This window comes from Paramormyrops kingsleyae, chromosome 15 (genome assembly GCF_048594095.1).
Source record: "Paramormyrops kingsleyae isolate MSU_618 chromosome 15, PKINGS_0.4, whole genome shotgun sequence".
Taxonomy (NCBI): domain Eukaryota; kingdom Metazoa; phylum Chordata; class Actinopteri; order Osteoglossiformes; family Mormyridae; genus Paramormyrops; species Paramormyrops kingsleyae.
The window spans coordinates 26,236,268-26,248,342 of NC_132811.1; positions in this window are offsets into that span (position 1 = coordinate 26,236,268).

Below are 12,075 nucleotides of genomic sequence, written 5' to 3' on the forward strand. Positions count from 1 at the left end.
CAACAACCTTTAATTTAGGAGAAGTAGATCCTGTTTAACAAATCTGTTGGAGTTTTTTGAGGAAGCTACTCAGGAAGTTGATGATAAGAAGGCCTATTATGTCATCTACTTAGATTTCCAAAAGGCTTTTGATGTTGTCCCCCACAAGAGACTCTTACTTAAACTCAAAGCGACAGGTATTTTAGGAACTGTAGCGACCTGGATTAATAACTGGTTAACAGATAGGAAGCAGCGAGTAGTTATAAGAGGCACAATGTCACAGTGGGCCTGCGTTCATAGCGGGGTACCGCAGGGTTCAATTTTAGGACCACTATTGTTCCTAATTTACATAAATGATATAGACATCAATATATACAGTAAACTGGTGAAATTTGCAGATGACACCAAGGTAGGTGGTGTAGCAGATACTGAACTAGCGGCTCAGCAGCTACAGCGGGACTTACTATCAAGTTGTGATCTGTTGACAGCTTAGGTCCTCTCTTCATCCAAGTGTCCAAACCATGCAGATCTGACAATATGCTATATGATAGCAAAATGGATCACAGAATTGCAGTCTAGGGTACTCTGGTGCCAGGTACACTTATGAAGACCTTTATGTTCGAACATGGTGTTCGTTATGGACAGACTGTGGTAAGCACAGTAGTCCAATAACAGAGCACCACTCGGGTTCAGATCAGGTAGGCCATTCCTTCCAACTACGCTCTTCCAGGTTTCACTTTTGCTACCCATGTCAGCGGTAAAATCCCCCAGCAAAACAATGGAGTCCCCAGAGGGGGTGCCTTCCAGCACCCCATCCAAGTTCTCCAAGAAGGCTGGATACTCTGAACTTGTGCTTGGTGCATAAGCCAAGCCCCCAACTTTAAGTTGAAGAAAGACCACACTCTTGTTCACCGAGGTAAACTCCAATGTACTGGTGCCAAACCACAAGCCTGAGTAGAACCACACCTGCCTGGTACCTCTCACCAATGAAATAGAGTCCAGCTCCTCTCCTGGCGTTTGGTTCCAGATCTAGAGCCTGAACCGCGTGTTTAGATGAGCCCAACTATATCCAGTTGGTATCTCTCTACCTCCCGCATCAGCTCAGGCTCCTTTCTCACCAGAGAAGTTTCATGTGCCTATAACCAGATTTGGTTGCTGACATCTGTCGGCCAAAACCCCTGCATTCGACTGCCACCCGATCTACACTGTACCTGATACCCATGGGCCCACGGGAGGGCAGACTGATGAAACCCTTTGAGGCTATGCCAAGCTAGGACACATGGGTACAGGCCTGGCCATCAGGCAATTACCTGCAAGCTCTCTCCAAGCCTGGTCGCTCACCTAAGACCAATTTGCCTTGGGAGACCATTTCAGGGGCAATTTCCCCTGGCAACATAGCTTCTAGGATCACAGAGGCACACAAACCCCTCCAGCACAATAAGGTGGTGATTCATGGAGGGGGGGGGGGATTCATGAATAGACTGCCATCTGAAGAGAATTAATTCTGTTTCGTACCATTCACCCTTAATCTAGAGAGCAAACTGACAGCGGGAGTCATGCTGATTATAATAGTCAGAAAGGGGGAGGTTGGAAACAAATAGGCGGCTCCTTGCAATGTACTTTGTTGGTAGAATTGGCATTCATCATCAATGAAGTCTCTCAGTTAATACAGAGTTCATTCCCCTAACTCAGTATTGTAATGTTTCAGGTAGATATCAAACTGATCACTGCTGCTTAAATTAAAAACAAAAAAAGATTTCAGCAATTTTCTGCTGTTCTGTTATGTACTAATTTATATTCTCAGTTGCCTTTATGTACTAATGCAAACAGTCTGCTCTTCCAAACAGCTAAACATGTGGCTGCGGCAGAATACAAACAGTACAGGAGGGTCTATCATTGTTTGGCTGAGCATTACAGCATTAAGATACCTGATGTACTGTAAGTGATTTTGAATGTGGTCTGATTGTCGGAACCTAACATGGTGGTTCCACCATCTAAGAAAAATCTACCATCCTGAGATTTTCACATACTAATGTGTCCAGAATTGACAGAGAATGGTGCAATAAACAAAAACATCCAGTCAGTGGCAGTTCTGTTGCCAAAAACACCTTCTTAATGAGATGAGTCAAAGTAGAATGGCCAGACTTGTTAACTAAAGCTCTTGAAGCAGTTCTGGAGGTAAAAGTGGCTCCTACCTTATATGAGCTAGGCCAGCGTGGGCAGTATTATCTGCAAAGAGCCGGTGTGTATGCAGGTTTTTGGGATAACCTGTAGGTCAGCTGTTCAAACCCAGGTGTGAGGACTCTTCAGCCAATCAGTCCTCTAATTAGTAATGTAATTAGGGAGTTGCAGCGAAAACCTGCATACACACTGGCCCTTTGCAGATAAGATTGCCCACTCCTGAGCTAGGCGTACCTAAAGTGGCTCCTACCTGGTATGAGCTAGGCATACCTACTGTAATAAATTGGCTCCGACCTGATATGAACTAGGTGAAGCTAATAAAGTGGCTACTGAGTACATAATGTTTTCACTCAGATGTAAACTGATATGTCCTAAAATGTTTGTCCATCGTACTGTAAAGCTAATTAAAACATCCTAAAAGATTACTTTTTGAAAGTAAAAAATGAATGTAAAGTTTGGCTTTTTACTTTGATGGCTGGAAATGTCCTCTTCTAAGAGATATCTATATATCTTAGAAGTTTCTGAACTACAAGTGTAAAGTATCAACTCAAGTTATTGCAAGTGAAACCAGCTAAGTTGATATTCTTATGCTGCTTCACCTGGCAGTAACAATTTAATGACAGGTGTGGAACAGCCATTATTTACCTGTTTGGAAGTGCCACAGTGAGAATGACACAGTGACTTAGCTATGCAGGTGATCCCACCCGATTCAGAGCTGAACTAGAACATCATGTACTTATATTATGCAAATGTTTCTGGAATTTGTAGTACTTGAAATTCTAAAGTGGCATGTGAGTCAAGGGAGAAATTGATTTCAACAGACAATTTAAAAGGGTTAGGCCATCTTGTAATGGATAGCAACTGGCTTTAAAGAATTTGGATTTATTCCCTAGTGTGCAATTCACTGCCATCTGTATTGATGGACTTTAAAGAAGGACATGATTGATTCTGAATCTTTATCAACATATTGCAAGTTTAAAGTACACTTGTGGCTTTATGCAAACATGATGTCACACATGAAATGCCACTTGACACCTGTAAAATGTGGCATCCCAACAGATACAAGTGGGCAAGGGTTACCATTTGCAGGGCTGAACTAAACCCTGATGAAGAAGATCTTACGATTTTTGAAATCTTTGAGCCTGAGCTTCAATGAAAACACACTAATCCAAGAATTACATTGAAATCATCAGTCTTTTCAGTTCAATTAATGTTCAGAGAAAGGGGCAACATAATGGCGCGGCAGTTAACACTGTTGCCTCACACCTCTGGGACTGAGGTTTGAGTCTCCACCCTAGCTCTAGATGTGTAGAGTTGACCTGTTCTAGCCATGTCATCGTGAGGTTTCCTCCAGGTTCTAGGTTTCCCCCACAGTCCAAAAACATGCTAAAGTGAATTGCCGTTACCAAATTGTCTATGTGTGCATGGTGTGTGCATGGCCGGTGATGGGTTGGCACCCCATCCGGGATCATATCCTGCCTTGTGTCCATAGCTTCCAAGATAGGCTTCAGACCTCCTACTGGTTATAATGAAACAACTTTTTCATGCAGAAATCACTATGTGAATTGTAGCTTAAAGAAGGAGGATTGTTGTCAACAAATGAGTTATCAGTTCTTTTTCCTTTAAAAGCAGATGGATTTGCAGGGGCAGGCTAATGGTGTGCTGCTTGAAAACAAGTTATCTACAGAGGGCGCCAGGAAATTGAAACAAAGGCACAGGAAGGAAGTAACTGTGGATTATAGGGTCAGCGCACTATGCCTGTCACCTCCATGGGCTGGAGGGCAACACACAGATCAGTCACTGCTCCACACTTCAGTCTAATTTGGATCTTTCAGCTGACGAAAAAGTACCAGGGTCCACAAAAGAGTTCATCTGGGGGGTAATGAGTGTAACTGAGGATTTCAGAGAAAAATTACAGCAGTCCAGAAAAAAATACAACAGTAATACAATTAAGGTTATGAGTACATTGATGTTTATAATTTGCTTCTGTTTCATACCTAAATTAGGTACAAAAACATGTATCAACAGTGTTTTTGGCCAAATACTAGATGTCTATGAAAACATATTTATTAAATATTATGCTGATTCCTTACAAAAGCTAAGAATTGTGCCTGTCTTCTTATCAAAGTACTCCTTGTACTGTTTTGTGTGGCTTATGAATGGAAAAATGCTGCTTTACATTGCAGCCTTGGTTCGTGTTTATGCCTGTAGACCTGGCAGTCCATACACACTGTACTGAAAATATAGAAAAATTCCATACCATCCTTATTGTATAAATACTGACCTCAGCCAGGGAGAGAGAGACCTCTGGAACCCAGGATGTTGTTCTAGAACTTTCTCACACCAGGGGTGACAGGTGTTTTTACTTTAATCAGCATGAACATGCCTATGCATCTTGTACATTAAGTACTGTAATAAAAGAAAGATTAATCTTTTTCTCATTTTTCTTCTATAGGCTATATTACTAGAACTAAATGATCATATAAAATTCAATGTAGGAAAGTGATGAAAATCAGTAGATATTGTATTGCTATTGCAGATTATGTTTAATTGAGTATGTTTTATGACATTTTTTTGCTTCTCACTTCGGATTGGCAGGCAAAGTCCAGGCATCGCATGTATCAGATAATAGCATTTTACAATTCTTGTAGCTGAGCATGTAAACCCAACTGCCCTGATGTGTGTCACAGCTGTCCAACCACTGTGCCACTACGCCCCTCTGTCAGTATGTGCCTTAACACCATATCAGATTTGGGAGTTGCTGCTTGGTCATCAGTCACAGTTTGTAAAGGCTGAAGAGAATGTGTCTGAAAACAGCCCGTGTGACTCCTGCTTATGCACAGGTACTAGGAACAGGACTTCTTCTGGCTATGTAACACTTTGAATTGGGTTTTTTTGCCCACACATGGTCACATCCAGCAATCTAAGCCTCCTTCAGTTATATGGCTGTCCAGATCATTCCCCTTCATACATTTTTACTTCATCAGCTTCACCAGGGTGCTTACAGCTCATCCTCCTTTCAGCCTGAACAAACACACTGTACCAGTTTCTTCATACCTTCTATACCAGACCAATAGGTTAAAGACAATCCAGTTTTTTGTGGCTTCAGATCAGACAGTATACAATATCTTGAGGTCCACAATGAAGGTCTACAACTTCTAGGCAGTTTATGACATCATAATGAGGCACAGACTACCTTCATTGCATAATTACATTTAAAATATGCAGTTTAGAAAGGAAGAAATTAATTTTAACTGGACCTTTTTTCAGACAGAAACCCTCCCGTCCATTATAAAGGCTCAAAATGTCATGCCCTGATTGTTCCGATCCTCCTGTGTGCCACGGCCCCTTGTTTACCTTCTTCCTCTTGTTATCAGCTGTTTCTAGTTATGTTAAGTGCTGTGCTGTATTTAAGTGAGTTTCTGTGAGTGTCTCCCCAGTCTAGTCATTAATGTTGCTATGTTGTTCTGTGTTCCTGAGTGTGTCTATTCTGAATAAACCACCCGACTCCCCTGACTCCTGTGCCTGCTTCCCTGCTCCATGCCTACAATCTGTGACAGAATGACCAGACTCCACAAGAAGACACCCTGCTTTACGGAGGAAGAATACCTCAGCTTGGTTGAAGAGGTCATTTACTGGCTCCGACAAGCTGAAGTCCAAGAGGACCCAGCGGCTAGAGCCCTCGCCATCCGGTTGAGGGAAATCCTAGAGGTGATTTCCCTGTCTGAGGACTTGCACCTTGCAGAGGAGGTGTGGCAAAACCTGAACCAGCTGAAAGGCTGAAGCAATGATAGAGCAGGTATACCTGGACTGTGAACTGCCTCCTCTCTCACCGTTCGGTTCCCTCCAGCTCCCTGGTTCCCCCTGCCCTTTGCCTCTTCATTTTATTCTCTGTTTGTCTGGCCTGGCCCCTTTGTGTTTCTGCCTGGCCACTTCTCCCCTTCAGTTAGTGTTCCCCCCTGTTGGTTTGTCACCTTGTGTTTCTTCGTTGTCCCCTTCCTTGGTGTCTCTGGGTCTTGTGTTTCTGTCCTCGGTTTCCCTGTTTGTGTCTGTTTTGTCAGCTGTTGTCCTGCTAGTCTCTTGTGCCTTTGCTGTTCCCTGTGGTTCGCTGATGTTTTTGTCTCCCCCAGGTGCTGTTGTGCTCTGAGTCCCGTCATGTCCGCTGTTTAGTCCCCTTGGTCCCTTCAGGTGTGCCCGGAGTGCGTGCCTTTGAGTGGGGGGGTTCTGTCATGCGCTGATCATTCTGATCTTCCTGTGTGCCATGCCCCCTCATTTACCTCATGTGGATTCCTCTTATCAGCTGTTTCTCGTTATGTTAATTAGGTGTATTTAAGTGAGTTATTGTGAGTGTCTCCCGAGTCCGGTTATTAACGTCGTTCCGTGTTCATGAGTGTGTCTATTCCAAATAAACCCCAGTGTTCACCCGACTCCTGTGCCTACTTCCCTGCTCGGCGCCTGTGATCTGTGACACAAAGCAAATGCACAGAACAGTCAGGAAGTGTGAGCTTACAGTTGAAACTCAATAACCAGCTTCATCAATTATAATTAAATAATAAGAGCTCAGCTCTTCCGTGTGATCATTTTTCAGCATTTATTTTATTTCACTCACATGTGTCCCAAGAAACTAAATTTAAAGTTAGATTTTCTTCAGGTACTGAAAAGCAATGGCTTTTGGAGACTGTATTTAAAGTCACACACACTTAATATCAGTTATACCCTTTATCCTATTATTCTATAAAATAATGACTGGGGATTCATATAATCATCTGCATTACTACCTTTGTTGGTTTGTGTTGAAATAATGCTGTTATGTCTAGTATTATATCTGATTCTCTTAATATGAGTCAAAAGACTATTGTTTCATGTGAGACTTGAAAAAAACTTAGTTGAAAAAACTGGTCTGTTTGGTTATAATGGAACACACAACCTTTTGTTTCTGCTGATCTAAAAGTATTTCTTACATACCAGACGGTCCTGTGCCTGAGGGCATTATCAAACAAGTATTACACGTATTGTTTTACGGTGCACACATAACAAGCTGGATATTTACTTGTTGCAGCTTTTCAGAATTTCCTTTCAGGGATTTTGGGGCAGAGTGCATAGCATCTGTCTACTTTCAGTAAGTGAATTTTCAGTGAATAAAGTCACATGAATCTGAGAGAAGCAGGGGCACTGCTAGAGATTTTAGGTTCCATCAAAGGATATCATATGGGGCCCCCAACTGAGACCAATCCAATTATGTTCCAAATCTTTAGGACCCTTGGAATGCTCCTAACTGCCCCCCCCCCCCCCCACACACACACACACACATACAGTACACAGGATAGGGAATCTCCTGCTGAGGCCGCACAGTGACAATCAAAGGGCAAATGAGAGCAGTCAGCTAATTCAGCAGAATGGGCAGTGTGTCAGTGTGGTAGGGGTAGGGGTCTGTGCCCATATATATTTAATACATCATCCACTTTGCAAGGCTGACCTTTGTTTTACGTTTAGTTGTAGACCTTTTATTGTATTATATTGTATGTATTGTAAAGCATCCTTGAGTGTGAGAAAGGCACTATGTAAATAAAACTAAATTATTATTATTGTTAATAATAATAATAATAATAATGATAATAATAACTGCAAGTGCTCCAGGGATGCTGGCTTACATTAAACTTTCCTTACTTAGGTATCGCTTTATACAGAACAGTCTGAGGAATTGATAAATGGCATAAATTTCAGACCTAATGAAAATGATGAGTAATCTGTAGAGTTGACTCAAACTGTATGAAAGGTTTCCAAACAAGGTGGAACTAATTCTGACCTGGGGACAAATCTATAAACAGCAGTGACATGCACAATGTTTTCGAAGGGTAGCTGATGAAATGGGAGGGGGGGGGGGGGGGGGGGCGTGGCAGACTGGTATTTTTTGACAGCTGGGGGGGATTTTAAATGGGCACTTGCAACATCAAAGGGGGGGGGCAGTTTCATTCATTCAGGCAAAAGGGGCAGTTGCTCAGTTATTTTGTCACTTGAAAACTTTGCAAAGATAAATGTCACCAGCGTGTCTGACAGAAGGAAAAAGGTGCCCTCCCCTATCTTTTAGGGCCAGGAATGTCAGTCATCCTCAGCATGTCGAGTGTTATGGTCGGATTGGATGCCACACTCCTGAAATGTGAAAACAGCTTAAGCACAAGTGAAATGATCTTGTGGTTACATGTCTTCATAAGCATTTTACATGCTTACCAAGATTTCACATAAAAAGGCACTATAATCACATATATAATGGGATTTCCACAATTTTTTTCCACTAATTTTTTTCAATATCAGCTTCAAAACTGTACTTATGCAAATTTATCGTTCCTAAAGTCCAGAAAAAAATGAAAATCTAATGACATCTACATTTTAAATGAGATTGAAAATCTTTTTTTATTTTTTTGACATCAGTCACAACACCAGCAAACCTTTAAGCTGAACTCTTCCATCTGGCATGAAATGCTTGTTTTCTTTAGCTATTATTGATATTATGTTATCATTTTAATTTTATTTACTGACACACGATGAAGTGTAGTATATGGAAGATTATGAGTTGTTATGTCAGCCTTAGATACAGTATCAGAATCCTCCTGTAGTAAGAGGGCCATTATTTTGTCGTGAAGGTAGGAGCTGCAGGTGTTTTTCCAAAGTTCTTGGGTTTGTGGGAAACAAGCTTTTTGGTGACGAAAGACAGCAGGGAGAATGGACAATATTACAGACAGGGTAGAGAAGTTTCTGTTAAGAAGCTGAGTTACAAAAACTATCCTGACTTGTAATGAAAACCAGTTCATGAGAAGAGATTAATTAAACAGAGAGGAGAAAGGGCTGGAGCTGAGAGTGGGGGGCCCACGAAAGGCAAGGAGCAGCAGGTTGGTACTAGGCTTGTCTTCAGGACTTGCAAGTTAGCTGGTTAACTTCTCACCAAAGCCTTCCTGTAACTGTAATTCACAAACCTGTCTGCCCAAGATGGTTGATGCGTCAAGCGCGTTCCAGCTTGTAACAGGAAGCTCCAGCACAGCCTCTGGAGCATCGCAAAACATATGCATTATTGAAGAGCAGATCACCTTCCACGTGTACCTGAAACACTGAGCCAGGTCGTAGCGGCTGCACCGATCACTCAGACCCACATGGTGAGCACTCTCCTCACATTACTCCCCTCCTGACTGGAAAAAAATGCTGTTAACTATATTAGCTTAACGTGCATTTTATTATTGCAAGATTATCCATATGGCAGCAGTAAGTAAATAATGCAGGTTGGAGAACAAACCCCATGGGTCAGCTAACCATCCCTGGGGACTGGGAACCTGTCCTGAGAAACCAAGGGCATGAGGAAAGGAGGCTAGATGGGAGGCCAGTAGCTATTCATTAAAAATTAAAATGTAAATCCTTTTTTAGAAATAACACCTGCATTTTCATGATTTTAATATTAACCAGGTAGGAACACAAAGACTACAGCAACTGTTTTAAAATGAAACCAGAGGCTCTGAGACGTTCTGTTTAAAGTGGCCCCATAATAATTTCCGTATTGTAGGTTAAAATCTGTGTAGGTCCTCAATCTGTTTAATTTTAGGGACAAAAGTTCAAAAGCTGTGAAATATCACTATTAGTACATAAAGTAAGAAAAAAAACAAATCAAACTTTTTTTTATTGCTTTTTAGTTGCTAGAGTCATTTTACCCACCAAATAAAAAATTAATAATTTAAGAAATATTTAATTTGCACTTTATTTATTAATTTACAGTTTATTTATTAATTAATCATTTGCTGCCTTCTGCAGGGAACTTGATGATGTTTATCTAAGTTCTGTGTTTGATTAAGTAGTGCTAAATCCACAATACATTATAGAAAAACATCAGCTAAACAGGCCCCATACCGTCAGTCACTGAGGAGAGCATGCAGCCTTTGTGAGTTTAATGATTATTTTACAGGGGTGTTCACAGTAGAGAACACAAGTAACCTGGCACCATTTAGTAGAAATACAGCATCATCTATGACCAATATATGTATAACTGAGGCTGATGTGGTACAAAGCCTAGCTAAGCTCAAAATAAATAAATCGCAGGGCCCTGATGGCATATTACCTATAGTTTTAAAAGAGATGAGGGATATTATTAGCCAACCTTTAACGTTACAATTTCAGAAATCATTATCTACTGCTGTGGTATCTTCTGATTGGAAGCATGCTAATATAACACCCATATTCAAAAAAGGGGATAGAAGAAATCCAGCAAACTATAGGCCAATCAGTTTAAACTTGCATAACTGGAAAGGCAATGGAAGCTATAATCCAAGTGAAAATGGTAGATTACCTGGATACAAATAACATTCTGAGGGATAGCCAACATGGATTTAGGAGAGGTAGGTCCTGTTTAACTAATCTACTGGAGTTCTTTGAGGAAGCTACAAGAGAAATTGATCACCAAAAAGCCTACAACTAAATCTACTTAGATTTCCAGAAGGCCTTTGATGTTGTCCCCCACAAAAGGCTCTTGCTTACGCTTAAAGCTGCAGGGATTTTAGGAACTGTAGCAGCTTGGATCGAAAACTGGTTAATAGACAGGAAGCAGCGGGTAGTTATTAGAGACACAATGTCACAGTGGGCCTGCGTTCATAGTGGGGTACCGCAGGGTTCAATTTTTGGACCAATATTGTTCCTAATTTACATTAATGATATTGACACCAATACATACAGTAAACTGGTTAAATTTGCAGACGAAACCAAGGTGGGTGGTGTAGCAGATGCTAAATTAGCAGCACAGAGGCTACAACGGGATCTTGATTTAATCAGTGACTGGGCTGATACCTGTCAGATGAAATTTAACGTAGATAAATGTAAGGTAATCCAGGGAGAAGAAATACAAAGTACAGATATTTTATGGGTTCCACTGAAACAAAGGTAGCTTTATGAGAAAGACCTCGGTGTGTATGTTGATACTTCCATGTCCCACTCTCGCCAGTGTGGGGAAGCAATAAAAAAGGCCAATAGGATGTTGGGTTACATCTCTAGGTTTAAGTCAAGGGAGGTGATGTTACATTTATATAATTCCTTGGTAAGACTCCACCTAGAATATTGTGTGCAGGTTTGGTCACCATAACTTAAAAAGGACATTGCTGCCTTGGAAAAGGTTCAACGTAGGGCTACAAGAATGATTCCTGGTTTTAGAGGAATGTTTTATGATGAGAGGTTAGCTGAACTGAATCTGTTCAGCCTCGCGCAAAGGAGATTAAGGGGGGACATGATCCAGGTATATAGGATTCTAACAGGTCTCGATGCTGTTCAGCCAAATGGCTACTTTAATATTAGTTTAAATGCTAGAACTCGTGGCCATAGGTCGAAATTATCAGGAGAACATTTTAAACTGAATTTGAGAAAACACTTCTTTACACAGCGTGTAGTTAGAGCATGGAATAGTCTTCCTGCTAGTGTATCGGAAGCTTAAACCCTGGGTTCATTTAAATCAGAGCTAGATAAGATTTTAACAACTCTGAGCTATTAGTTAAGTTCTCCCCAAATGAGTTTGATGGGCCGAATGGCCTCCTCTCGTTTGTAAATTTCTTATGTTCCTAGGTTCTTATGTGCATGAGTCCCCACCACAACATAAGGACAATATGTCTGCTTACAGGTAAGCACACTACTCTGTGTGCAAAAGTGGAAGCCAGAGCAGCAGTCTCCAGCAAAGCATCGTACACAATGTATTTGCATAAACAATAACAATACAAACAATAACAGCAATGTGTACCACATAAATACCAGTGCCTACGTTTTAGCATATTCAATATCTTCAGATTGAAATGAAGACATTATGCCCTCACATGTCTCTCATTTTAATGAATTTTGGGTTATATACATGCTTCAATTTAACATTTCCATTTAACTGTACTGGGTAGTGGTCTTGAA